At 36.5% G+C, this 14,612-nt stretch overlaps 1 protein-coding gene across 5 annotated transcripts in view; it reads left to right on the forward strand.

Moving 5' to 3' along the window:
- The window catches only part of HS2ST1 (heparan sulfate 2-O-sulfotransferase 1), a 154,784-nt gene that overhangs the window by 532 nt on the left and 139,640 nt on the right, over positions 1-14,612 (forward strand). Inside the window, exons 2-3 of one of the 5 annotated variants that reach the window (XM_037136528.2) lie at positions 3,975-4,070; positions 4,842-4,924. The exons of 3 other annotated variants lie outside the window; for them this stretch is intronic. The gene's annotated coding sequence lies outside the window, so the exon portion shown is untranslated. The remainder of the gene's footprint in view (positions 1-3,974; positions 4,071-4,841; positions 4,925-14,612) is intronic. One more of the 5 variants, XM_037136527.2, reaches the window with a different exon arrangement.

Below are 14,612 nucleotides of genomic sequence, written 5' to 3' on the forward strand. Positions count from 1 at the left end.
GGCCAGGGAGGCGTTGCAACCCGAGCAAGTGGCGTTCCTCTGACCTGGGGTCGAGCTTGGAGGCTGGAGACTGAAAGAGATTATTTGGGAGAACTGGGACTGGGGATATCGAGAGCACTAGCTCCAAGAACGGTTGAATTAAACTTGAATAGTGTGCTGGCCTCGCGAGGTCAAGGGACAGAGCTTGCAAGGTTGGGCTTTCTGTAGCTGAAAGGTTACCTCGAAGTAGGGATTCCATGGGGGAGAGATCAAGGGAATACCGAACTCGGTGGGGAACGGGTACTGCTGGAGACCGAAACGCTCAGCTCAGTCGTGCAGAAAACCCCGGCAGTGTCAGGCGAGGGGTATTCTAATTTGAGATATGGGCACCTGGATTCGGAATCTTTTGGGGATGGGGAGATTCACCAAGGGATAGATGCGGAGAAATGGAGGGAGGACCTAGGAATGATGGTGAGTAAAAGAAATATACTGCTGTGAGTTGCACTCTTGTGCTGGGTTCAGCAAGTGATCACAACTAACGGGAGAAACAGGAATAGCCTGTTCAGTTAGGACAGGAAAGTATATTAAACGCTTCAACAAGGTACTGAAACGAGGCACCCAGGCTTTTAAATTGATTTTTAGTGGCGCTAAAGTGATTAATATTTGGGGCTTAAGATAAGGATACGTGTGTATGTACATTGCCTTGCCTCAATGTTGATGTGAATTTAGAAGAGGAGGGAATGCTTAAGGGGAATTATTGAGATTTAAGTTTATGCAGGGAAAAGTAGGATTATGCAAAAAGTTAACCACATGCTTAAGTAAGGAGTTAACAGTAAATGCTTACTTTAGTGGATAATAGGTCTGAAGTACAAAAAGTTGGGTAATGAAATTCTGAAACAGCAGAAAAATACATAGATTATACTTTCATAGTAGTAGGAACTTTGGCATCTGGGAGGAGCTCAGATGGGAAGGGGGTGTTAAAAGAATGTCAATGATACATTTTGATTTAAAAATGAACTTGGCACTTAAAAACCAGCTCCACAGGCCATACTTTGAATATGGAAAAGTAATGTTAAGTGTTCTTATGCATATATTTTCACCTCAGCATCGTTTTAAGTATTTTTTGAGAAACAAGCCATAAAATACCGGCAGCAGTATAATTTACACTAAGAAGTAACAGCTACATGATGTGGGTGATGATTAGTATTTAATACAAATATATCAGAAAATGATTGTAATATTACCAGTGGTTGCTGATAACTTGTCTTGGTAGACTTTGCAAAAAGCCTTGGAGATATTTTAAAGCAGTCTATGAAAAGAGCATCAGATCTAATTGAAGTGCACTAAAGTTGAACATGAGCTAAGGATAATTCCAGCCCCCAACTCTAGGGTAAAACTTACCCAGTACAGTTTTCAAGAGATATCAGACTTATTTACTATGATTTTATTAATGAGTCTTGTATGATGAAAGAATATTCATTTTAAATATTAAAGGTTGGTCAAGACACTCTTCAAAAATTTATTGATTTTAGAGAGAGGGACAGAGAGAAAGACATCAGTTTGTTGTAACACGTAGTTATGGACTCATTGGTTGATTATTGTGTGTGGGATGGAACCCATAACCTTAGCATGTTGGGACAGTGCTCACCAACTGAGCTACTCTGGCCAGCTCTTTAGATCCATTTTGCAGCATATTCTGAACTCATTAATTCAGCTTAACAAAAAAAAGACTCAGAAATTTGAGTTATGTTGAAATTAAAATTTGTACTTTGTTGTATTGTTATGTGGGTTTCTTCGACATATTACAGTGGGTTAGAAAACTTCAATATTTGACCCTCTTTCCTTCATCCCAAGCAGTGGGTGTCATGGGGCTTCATGATACCTGAAAGCAGTTTTCACAGGCACAACCTGACTGATTTTAAAAAGAGAGTTATCTGAAGATGTAGAAAGCCACTAGAAAATAACATGGGTTTGTGTGTGTGTGTGTGTGTGTGAATTTTTTTTACAAGAAAGAAACCTTTATATTCCATCAGAAGTAATAAGTGTAGATCAAACTCAATCTCAAAATGAGCCAAGAAAAGGAGCCTCAAATACAAAACACTTAAATGAACTAATACTCTGGAGATGCAAAAATATGGCAAATACAACATATTTATATCCGCAATCTTTTGATATTAAAAAGTCTTATAAAAGGCACTACTAAAACATATGTTGCCGGTTAGTACTCTTCCTTAGGAAAGGAAGGCAGAAGAAGGCATAGTTTGACAACCAGACTCTTTACTAGGCACTTTCGTATGAATATTTTTATTTAATCTTCCAAGAACCCTTTGACTGATTTCAAATCCAGTGTTCTTTTAGTTATACCAGGCTGCTTGGGACTTTATATTAACATTACACTAAGATTTAGCAGTTTGAATAGAGTTTTTAAACTGTAATACTATGCTAATTGCATTTATTTGGAAGAATGAGTATCATTCTGAGAAAATCCAATTTCTGACACAAAGGAATTGGTTTAGTGTAATGGCTGGCCCTTGTTTATATCTGTATAATGAACATAATTATATTACCCAATGAAGCAACTGAAATAGCTTATTTCTGCTACAAGAAAGAAAAATCTGTGGTTGTTTTCTATGAGTGTAAAATCATGATATTAAAAAGCACTTTTATTTTGGCATTGGAAAAGCTATTAAACATTTTTACTCTTAAAAATAGTTTTCATTGTTTGTCTTTTCTACTGTAGAAGGTTCCAAAGGATTGTACTATCTGATAATGCCTTAAATACTTTGATTTAAGAGTATTTTGATGGTGAAATCTTTAGTAGAGCAGTAGATATGTTGAAACTTAGGTGTATTCATTGGCTACTTGGTAAATTAAGTATACAAACAAGAATTCCTTAAAAATCACATATCACATAACATAGTTTTAAAAAAATGAATATGGGGTTATGGTATACAAGTTAGTCTGTATTTTGCCCCTCCCCCCCCCATTTAGTACCATAAACATCTTTCCAGGCCCATACATACAAATTTGACTTATTCCAATAGCTGTATAATTTTGCATAGTTTGCATGAATCATGAATTACTAAGCCGTTATGCCAATTATGAACATTCAGTCTCTCCCCCTCCTTCACGTCCACCTTCTTTTGCTTTATCATCTTTTCTTGATATTACAAATAGTATTATAAGAAATACCCTTATATGCCCATTTTATTTCTTGTATGTCAGTGTCATTTTCACTCAGATAAATTCTAACTATGGGATTGCTGGGACAAAGGATATATACATTTTATAATTTAAGAGATTTTTAAAAATGTGTTAAATTCCAAAAAATTTGTTTTCCAAAAAGTTCATAGTAATCTATACCGCCAGCACACACTCACAAACACTGAATGCTAGAAGCATTTAATTTTTGCCAGTCTGAATCTGTGAAATGATTGTTGTTGCACTAATTTATATTTCCTCAACTTCTAATTAGGTGAACATCTTTTATTTGTTCATTTTCATTTGTCTTATTGGATAGTGTATCTTACCAATTTGTAGGTGTTTGTTTTAAATATTAGAATTAGTAATCCTTTATCTATCATATGTTTTGCATGTTTTTCTTCAAGTCTCTCATTTACCCTGCGACCTAATGGTGCATTTTGCTTGTACAGAACTTAAAATATTTACAGGAATATATCAATTTAGCCAAATAGATTTCTTACATTCTTTAAGAAGACTTCTCCCAATTGAGATTATGTGCCTTTTCTACATTTTGTGATAGTATTATATAATTTTTATTTTTTACATTTAGCTTATTAAAGCATTCATATGTTTATACAGATTTATTGTAATTTCAGTGAATAGCTACTTATGCCAGATATTTTATAAATAAATAACCTATTTTTCTCATTGTATGTTACGGTTCTTTTATTTATATATTAAGTTTTCATATGTCCTTAGATCAGCTTTGGTCTCTGTTCTTTTCCACTAATCGGAGATTCTTTAAATGTTAGAGACCCATAGGTAGGCTTCCAGGCATCCATAAATTCCCTGAAATTATATGCGTGGCTTTCATCAGATTGGCACAGGAGTATGAGATCCTATTAATGGTAAGAATCATTGATTTGTAATAGATGGTTCATATTTAATAAAGTTTTATTTTTTTAAATATTACCATATTACAGTATGCAGCTTGTGAAGTTCATTTAAGATACAAACATATTATGAAAATTTTTCTTTGGGTGTTACATTAAAATTTTTCATTTTATTAAAATGTATACTTAATTTTCTTAATGAGTTATGGAAGATTACATGGAGTCAAAATGAAAAAGGTACTTTACTAGTTACTTAGTTGTTTATTTAGAACTGTGTATGTCAGAATTTGTTGCCTTTTTTCCCCTCAAAGCAGTTCTCTCTGAATCTAAGTGCACACCTGTTGCTAATGGTGACTGTTGGAAGAGTGCAATAAAACCTTTGTTAACATAAATGTTAGAATTATGTGCTTGATGATTTTATTTTCTAAATGGCCTAAGAATGTAATATTTGCTGTTTATATGTTTAAAGTACCCCTGCTTATGTTTATAAATGCTGTGGGACATAACCTTTTCAATGAGGATAGTGTCTCAATGGATTATGTAGCCATTTTCCTTGGTGAAAATTATGTTACTGTTCTTAAGACACTGCTAAACTAATGAACTAACAATTCCAAGGCTAAAGTTGAGACTGCTTTTTGAAATTTGGAATTAGTTTTTACAAGTGTGTGAAGCCATACTGCTAAGATATTCCTGCGAATGATAGATTACTTTTGAAATTGTTTGGAAACCTCGTAGTAGTGACTGTGTAGTAGAGAACTTTGGGTAATTGGAATGCGGTTTTTCTAGAATTGCTCGTTGGTGCCTCGCTTATGAGTCTTGGATAGAGTGTCTAGTGCCATGGAATTGCCTGAGCAGTTATCTCAATTAAGGTATGTCATTCTATCACTCTGTTGAGCCCTCCAATAGCTTTTTGGTACTTAGTGCAATTGAAATAATGAATATTCAAACATTGCTGTCCAGACAAACCACTTTGAAGGATGTCCTTATAAGTGGACTTTATAATCATGGTTCACTCTAGCCTTATTTACAACTATCTATGCATCTACTTTTAACAGCATTTATGTACTCTGCCTTTCTGCCTATTAACTGTAGATTACCGGCAAATGCTTGTTGGGCCACTTGTAAACCGGATCCTGTTCCCTCACCTGCTTAAAGACATGCTTCCAGCAGTTTTCTCTCATTTTCCTGTAATCATTTCCTCTCTGTCTGCTGGATTATTTGCATTAATGTATGAATATGCTATTTCTCCCAACAGAAGACAAAACAATAATTTGTCTTGACCAATGAGCAATTTTCCATCTTTATTGTACTTGACCTGTCAACAGAATTTGACACAATTAACCACTTTCTCTTTTTTGATAGATTTTCTTCATTTGGGTCCCAAGATCTATACTATACAGTTGGTTTTCTTCCCACATCACTGGTCACTTCTGTCTCCTGTGTGAGATTCTTCTTTTCTCCTCAATCCCCTAATGTAAGAATATCCCAGGGCTCAGTTCTTGGAACTCTTCTCTGTTTACTCTGCCTCGGTTGGTGATTTATATGCTGACAACTTCCAAATATTTATTTCTAATTTGGTTCTATTTCCTAGTCATTGGATTGATGATGTAATTTGGCTGCCCACTTGAAATTTTCTTTGAGTAACTGGAAGACTTCTTAAACTCAGTGTCCAAATGGATCTTCTGATATTTCTGTCCACTGCCTCATCCCATCTAACCCTAACCCATTTTACCTTCGATTTTCCTTGTCTCAGTTGATGGCAGCTCCATCCATCTAGTTGATAGAGTTTTACTTGACTTTTCTTTTTCTCATCCTCTGCCTCTAATGTCAGAAAAATCTTAGCTTTACCTTCAAAATATTTTTAGACTATGACGACTACTCAGCACTTTCTCTTTTGTCACCCTAATTCAAGACATCATCATCTCTCCCCGGATTACTGCCGTGTTCTAAGTAGCCTGCCATTTCCATACTCGCCTCCCTGGAAACTATTCTTAATATAATGGTGACAGGAATACTTTTAAAATGTAAATCAAATCATGTCACATTTCTGCATGGAGTTCTTTAGATAGAAGCCTCCTAAATTACAATAATGCTAGCTGCTTTTTAAAAACAAAGTCCACAATTTATTGGCTAAACAATAATTAACTTTTTAATTCCCATTCATGTATTAGGTGATCATTTTGGGGTGACTTTCCTTTACCTCGGTGATTCAGGGTTTTGGGTACCTTTTGATATGTAGTCCTGCCATCCCCTCAGATTTCAGAGTTCTCTGCTGTCAGCCTAGGGAAGAAGCAAGACAAGGATGAGAAGCTCCGTCCCCCCTTCTAAACTTTTTGTCTCCTATCAATGTCAGTTTCTTGACTAGGACTAGTCACCATCTGCATGCAAGGGGGGAGGTTGGGAAATGGGGTTTTTATCTGGTATCCAGGTATCAGTTAAACCTGGATACTATGGAAGGGGTGAGCATATATGAATTTTTTGAATTCTTTTGAATAAATTATAAAATATATTAAGGCTTCTTTTATGGTTCAGCATATGAACTTAGTAATTGTTCTGTGTGCATGTGAAAATGTATGCTCTGTTGTTGGGAGTAGTATGCTGTGAGTGTCAGTGAGGTGCTATTGGTTGGTGAAGTTGTTCCATTGTTCTGTATCTTTGATTTTTTTTCTGCCTACTTGTCCCTTCAGTTACAGAGAGAGCGGTTTTAAAGTCTCTGGTGATAATGCTGAACTTATCTATTTCTCCTTGAAGTTTTGTTACATTTTGCTACATGTATTTTGAAGTACTGTGATTAAGTGCATGAATGTTTAGGAATGTCATGTCTTCTTGATTAATTCACCTTTTTAAAATATGAAAGAACCGTCTTTATCCTTGGTAATATTCATTGCTCTGAAACATACTTGGTCTGATACTGATATAGCCACTTTTGATCAGTATCAATGTGGGTATCTTCTCATTTTTAAACCATTAACCTGTTAGTATTTTCTAATTTAAAGTAGATTTCTTGTAGGCAGCATATATTTGGAGCTTCAATTTAGTTTCACAATCCCCCTTGTAAATGGAGGTATTTAGAGCATTTACTTTTTTAAAAAAGTGTAAACAGAGTTTATTGGCACTGTGAAATTATAATGTATACAGAAAACTAGAGTTCCAGAAACACTTTATAATTATTCTCCACATCTTCATTTGTTCCCACAGTGTTCTCTTGCAACTGAGGCAAAGTGGAGAAAAAAAAGAGAAAACAAAAACTAAGAAAAAACTTTCCTTGTTCAAGTCACAGAAGAATGTACAAAAAAATTTGGTGAATATTTCACTGATAGTTGAATAAAATTCTACCTACTGGTACATAACTTACAGGAAGAAAATGAAATAAAGTCAAAGTTTATCCTTCATAATCTCTTGTAAGCATTTACTTTTAATATAATTATATGGTTAGTTTTATTGTTTCTTTTTATGAATCAATGTATCAGTGTAACCCATTTGATCTAGTATGTTATTTAAGGCCGCTGTCTCCTTGTTGATTTTCTGTCTGAAAGATCTATTTATTGAAGTCAATGGGGTGTTAAAATTTCCAACTATAACCGTATTTCTGTCCATCATCTCCCTTTATGTCCATCAAGACTTGCTTTACATATTTAGGTGCTTCTATGTCGGGTGCATAAATGTTTACTAGGGTCATATCCTCTTGTTGAATTGTTCCCTTTATCATTATATAGTGTCCAAATCTATAGCCTTGGTTTTTAAAGTCTATTTTGTTAGGTATAAGTACTGCTATCCCCAGCTCTTTTTTTCTGTTCCGCGTGCATGAAATATCTTTATCCCTTTACTTTTTGTCTGTGTGCATATTTCAATCTGAGATGTGTCTCTTGGAGGCAGCATGTATATACGGGTCCTGTTTTCTAATGCATTCAGCTACCTTGTGTCGTCCGGTTGGAGCATTTAAGCCATTTACATTTAAGCTAATTATTGATAGATTATGTAGTGTCATTTTATTGAAAGACTTTTCTTGTTTGTTTTTTTCTTTTCTCCTTTTCTTCTTCTTAAAGCAAGCCCTTTAACATTTATTGCAGTACTGGTTTGGTGTTAACAGACTCCTTTTGCTTTTTCTTGTCTGGGAAGCTCCTTACTTCTCCTTTGATTTTAAATGATAACCTTGCTGGGTAAAGGAGCCTTGGTTGTAGGTCCTTTCTTTTTATCCCCTTGAATATTTCACACCAATCCCTTCTGGCCTGAAATTTTCTGTTGAGTAATCAGATGACAGTCTAATTGGTGCTTCCTTGTAGGCAACTACCTCCTTTTTCTCTTGAAGCTTTTAGGATTCTCTCTTGTCTTTAAGTCTTGTCACTTTAATTATGATGTGTCTTGGTGTGGGCCTCTGTGGGTCCAGGTTGTTTGGGACTCTCTGAGCTTCCTGGACTTGTTTATCTTTTTCCTTCACCAGATTAGTTAAGTTTTCAGTCATTATTTTTTCAAATAGGTTCTTGATCTGATGCTCACCATCTTTCCCTTTGGAAGGTCCCTCAATGCAGATGTCATGCATCATGTTCTCCAAGGTGTTTCTTAAGCTCTTCTCATTTTTTAAAATTCTTTTTTCTTTTTGCTGCTCTGCCTGATTGTTTTTTTTACCTTGTCTTCCAAAACACTGATTAATCCTCTGCTTCATCTAATCTACTGTTTATTCCTTCCAGTGTATTGTTTATCTTAGGTATTGCATTCTTTATTTCTGACTGATCCATTTTTATGATTTCTCTGTCTTTTATCATGCTATTCAATGTTCTTATAATCATTACTCCAAAGTCTCTGTCTGGATAAATAGCTCACCTCCATTTCATCTAGCTCTTCTGGAAAATTTTCTTGTTCTTTCATTTGGAGTCTGCTTCTTTGTCTCCCCATTTTGGCTGCTTCTTTGTATTTTCCACCATAGATGGTAAATTGATCAACCATCAAAATGATCAGCTGTTAATCTAATCTATCTGTAATCAGCACTCAAGCTTAAACACCACAGGGTGGAGCAGAGTAACTTTGGGGGGCAGGTCTGTTGCTTCCCTCAGGCTGTTGCCACTTAGAGGGGAGTACTCTGTCTGGGATAGATGGCTCCTGCAGTATGGGGACTGTCTTAGCACATGGATCCTGGTGGCTGTTCCTTCCGTTCTTTTCCCAGTGCCACCTGCCCCAGACTCTCTTGAAGTGCCTCTAGTTCACTCTGCCCTTCCTTTGCTGGCATCCAGGATAAGTGGCTGCAAATGAAAATTTGTGCTTTGGCCCTTTAAGAGGCTCTTTGCATCTCCTGCCATCTCTCCCTGACTGACAGAGACACAACTGTCGTTCACAGCTGGCTGTTACCTGGGTTTCTTTCCAGCTCTGGTGCTTTTGCTGAGGAGCCCAGCTTGGGATTCAGACTGCACACTTCTCTGGGGAACCTCCCAGCCTCTGAAATATCCCTCTTGGCACTTCAGCTGCTGCCCGTGGGAGCCCAGCCAGCCCTCTTGCATCTCCTTTGCACTCCCTAGCAGTCTTGTTGTGGTGAAATGTTTTCATCTGTTTGTCTGTGGTTATAATGCTGCACTCCAACTAGTGTTCAGTTGGTTATTCAAGATGATTTCTCTACAATTTAGTTGTAATTCCACCTTAGTCCTGGGAGGAGGTTGCTGTGGCTTCCACTTATTCCTCTGCCATCTCGAATCACTCATGGTTAGGTTATACCTTTGAGTTTTCGTTAACTTTCTGTTAGTTCCATCTGTTCCCTTTTTCTCGATTTCTGCCTTCTTTAGGATTAAGAGTATTTTTTTATTCTGTTTTATTTCATTTGATGACTTAATTAGCAGTACGCTTGTGGTTTTTTTGTGGTTGCTTTAGGGTTTATGGCATACATTATACGTAGTTCTTAATGTATGGTATAGGAACCTTAATCATTATTCTTCCATTTACTTTCTCCTGGCTCATTATTATTGTACATTTTATTTCTGTATACAAGTTCTCCACACATTGTTGTTGTTTTCGTTTTAAGCACTCAGTTATCTTTGAAAGAGACATTTTTAAAAATATTTTTTATTTTTATTTTTTATATTTGGAAAGGTTTCATGTATTTAGATTTAGAGAGAGGGGACAGGCGGGAGAAAGAGAGGGAGAGGAATATCAGTGTGTGAGAGATACAGTGATCAGTTGCCTGTCACATGCCCCCATCTGAGGACCTGGCTTGCAACCCAAGCATGTGCCCTGACTGGGAATTAAACCAGTGACCCTTTGGTTCACAGGCCAGCACTCAATCCACTGAGCCACACATGCCGGGGCTAAAGTTTTTATATTTACTTATACATATTCCATTTTAATGCTCTTTGTTTCTTTGAACAGACATGGGTCTCCATCTGGTACCATTTTCCTTTGACTCGAAGGATTACTTTTAAAGTTATTTATATGGAAAGTTTGCTGGTGATGAATTCTTTTAACTTTTGAATGTCTGAAAAAAATCTTCATTGGTCTTAGTGTTAAGTGATATTTTTCTGGGTATAGAATTCTAGGTTGACATTTTTCTTTTAGTACTTTAAAGATACTGTTCCATTGTTTTTTTGTTTTGTGTTGTTTCTGGTGTTTGTTCTGTATTAACTGCTTACAGGCAAATTTATGATGAAAAGCACACCAAGCAAACCACCCTACATACTTCTGAAAAGAGTGACATTTCCTCACGAGAAGCCTGAGATGGGTCCTTCAGGAGATATTCCAGAAGAAGCCATTATTATCATAGGACATTGTATAGCACCATGCATGTTATTGCCCCTGAAGGTGGTGGGAGAAGATAATGGAGATAGATGACAGTCGGTAATCCTGGCTCTGTGTAGGCCTAGGCTAATCTGTATGTTTGTGTCTTATTTTTTTTTAATTGTCATTTATTTATTTAGGGAGGGAGAAAGAGAGAAAAACATCAGCGTGAGAGAGAATCATTGTTTACTTGCCTCTAGTAAGTGCCCTAACAGGGCACTGAACCCACAAACTAGGTGTGTGCCTGTACTGGGAACTGAACTGGCCGCCTTTCACTTTGTGGGACAGGCCCTAACCAGTTGAGCCACACTGGTCAGGGCTGTGTCTTATTTTTTTTATAAAAAAGATTAAAAACTAAAGAATAAGAATAAAAAAATGTTTAAAAAACTTATAAGGATATAAAGAAAGAAGTCTTAGTGTAAGGCCAAATCAGTGTAGCCTCGGTGCACCGTGTTTCTGTAGTCCACAATAGTATACAGTGATGTCTAGGCCTTCACATTCACTGACTTCTCGCTCCCTCAGAGCAACTTCCATTCCTTCAAGCTCCATTCATGATAAGTACTCTATACAGGTATATCATTTTTAAACTTCTGTACTGTATTTTTACTGTACCTTTTGTATCTCTGTATCTTTAGATATGTTTAGATACAGGAATACTTACACTTTACCATTGTGTTACAGTTGCCTACAGTATTCAGTACAGGTTGTACCGGTTTATAGGCTAGGATAATATGCCGTGCCATATGGCCAGCTTACCATCTAGGTTTGTGCAAATGCTATCTGTGACATTTACACAGTGGCAAAATTGCCTAAGTGTGGATTTCCTAGAACGTATCCCCATTGTTAAGCGATGCAAGACTGTATTATAGTTACCAGATCTTCAGCTTTGCATAATATAATTCTTGCTAAAAGTAGATAGGTTGTATTGAGCCTGTGGGTATTATAAAATGTCAGGGACAACCCTTTTTCATTTGAATTGTTGGATCCTCCTTTTGGAAGATGGTGATTTGGAAAACTGCAAATTGATTTGGTACTTACATAGCAATTTAAAACTGGATTTATCTATGTCTCTGGTCAGTTAATTGACAAAGGGAGCAAAAGCATAAAATGGAGTAAAAATACCCTCTTCCACAAATGGTGTTGGATGATCTGGACAGCTACATGCAAAAGAATGAAATTCAGCCACCAACTTACACCATACACAAAAATGAACTCAAGGTTGATAAAAGACTTAAATATAATCATAACATCATAGAAGCCCCAGAGGAGAACATAGGAAAATCTTAGATATTCCACACAGCAATATATTCACTGATATGTCCCCTAGAGCAAGGGATATAAAGGGAATAATAACAAATGGGATCTCATCAAAACAAAAAGCTTCTGCATGGCTAAAGAAAACATCAGCAAAATGAAAAGTGAACCAACCATATGGGAAAATACATTTGCAAATGATACCTCAGACAAGGGTTTGATCTCCAAAATATATAAAGTAGTCACATACCAGGAAGGCAAACAATCCAATTAAAAAATGGGCAAAGGACCTGAACAGACAGTTGTCCAAGGAGAACATCCAGAGGGCCCAGGGTCATATGAAAGGAAGCCCAGCATCACTAAATATCAGAGATGCAAATTAAAGCCACAGTGAGATGCCACTTCACACTGGTCAGAAGGGCCATCATAACCAAATCAACAAGTACTGGCAAGGATGTGGAGAAAAGTGAACCCTGATGCACTGTTGGTGGGAATGCAGAATGGTGCAGCTGTAGTGGAAAACAGTATGGAATTTCCTCAGAAAACTAAAAATGGATCTGCCTTTTGACCCAGCAATTCCACTGCCGGGGTTATGCCCTAAGAACCCTGAAACACCAATCCAAAAGAACCTATGTACCCCAATGTTCATAGCAGCACAATTTACAATAGCCTAAGTGCCCATCAGTAAATGAACGGATCAAAAAACTATGGTACATTTACACAGTGAAATACTGTGCAGCAGAAAGAAAGAAGGAGCTCCTACCTTTTGCAACAGCATGGATGGAACTGGAGAGCATTATGCTAAGTGAAGTAAGCAAGGCAGTGAAAGATAAATACCATATGATCTCACCTATAATTGGGTCCTAATTAACAAGAGAGCAAAATAGAACCAGAAACATGGAAATGAACAAACTGACAATAACCGGAGGGGAGTGAGGAGGAGTATAATGAGCAAAAGAAGGGGAAGGATCAGCAGGGAACATGTATAAAGGACCCATGGACAAAGACAGTGGTGGGGGGTGTGCAGAAAGGATTGAAAATGGGAGGTAGGGTTGGGTAGGGCAGGGGAGAGTAGTGGGAGGAAAATGGGAACAACTATAATTGAACAGCAATTAGAAAAACTGAGAGGGAAAGTGATGCCTATTGGAAATTTAGGCATTATCCATTAGTATTACCATATATTTTCCCATTATTTATAACATTTTGATGTAACTAGAAATAAGAGTTTAGACAATCATCATTGTCTTGGCTGGGAAAGAGGTACTCTGTTGGAAAATACCTTAAATTTTGTTTAGTATGTTTATCGATTTCAAGCTCAGTGTCTGTGGGTGCAGACTAGCCATTGGCATATTTCTACTTACCAGTTGTGTTTAGGCTGGACTTAATGAATGCGTTGTTGTTCAGAAGTGTTTTGGTTTCATTGATAACACTCCTGGTATGTATTCCCTTTATGCTTTGAGGCAAAATAGTATGGGAAATGGGCTGATCAGTCTAGTTTATTTTTTTCTGGTAAATACATCAGTAGGTGTTGATATCTGAGTCTTTAGACAGAGAATTCTGTATTTTTATTACTGTTGTGCCTTAAAAATAATGCCTTATTCCACTATACCTGTTATTTTAGTTAATAGTGACTTTTAAAAAATGAAGTTTAAAAAAATCTAGTTGCACGAACCAAACATTATAACTAAAATCTTATTGCAAAAGTGAATTTTTATTTGGCCTTCAGTAAATAGAGTTGTCTTACCCTATTTTCATTCCTTTGAAGAGCTTTGTGATTAGGGCTGTCTGTGGTTCTTTTCTTTTCTAAGGTGTGTTGTAATGGGACAGTATCTTGAGTATTGCCCTGGGTGGGTATCTGACTTGGTTAGAGTGTCATCCCAATACACCAATGTTGCTGGTTGGATCCCTGGTCAGGGTACATGCAAGGAACAACTAATGAATGCATGAATAAGAGGAAAAACAAAGTCGATGTTCCTCTCTCTCTCCTTCCTTCTCTTCCCCTATCCCTCCTCCTTCTCCCCTCAAATCAATTAATAAAAGTTAAAAAAATTAAAATATCTTAAATATTCAGTGATAAGAAAATATTTTGAGTGTAGTGAGGAATGTTGGAGCTTTGAATAAATTGAGTTGTTGGATTAAAATAAAATCAATGAAGGTCTCTTTCACTCTTGTAATTGACTTAGTTGATTATATTATGTCTATGTCAAACTGAAACTAGTTGAGCCATCAGTTTCGACACCAAGATTCTTTAATACGATTGAGAAATTTGTGATGATTTTATTTTGTATTTGGATTTAGCAAGCTGCCTCCAATTGCCAGAATTTAAAAGAAAAACATTTCACCATAATTTTATTGCTTTTTAACAAAACACACCCATCTCTTTAAAGTGTTGCATGTTTCACGTGTGCAAAACAAACTTAGCTAATTTGTTTCCTCGGTAGAAAAACTGATTAGGAAGACTGGCTGGATACGATTGATCCTATGGTATACTTTGATAAGACAGCTTCTTCGTTTTGTTAAATAGGACAGAATAAAAAAACCACTCAC

The sequence above is a fragment of the Artibeus jamaicensis genome, unplaced genomic scaffold (assembly GCF_021234435.1).
Source record: "Artibeus jamaicensis isolate MK-2021 breed Jamaican fruit bat unplaced genomic scaffold, CSHL_Jam_final scaffold_1019, whole genome shotgun sequence".
Taxonomy (NCBI): domain Eukaryota; kingdom Metazoa; phylum Chordata; class Mammalia; order Chiroptera; family Phyllostomidae; genus Artibeus; species Artibeus jamaicensis.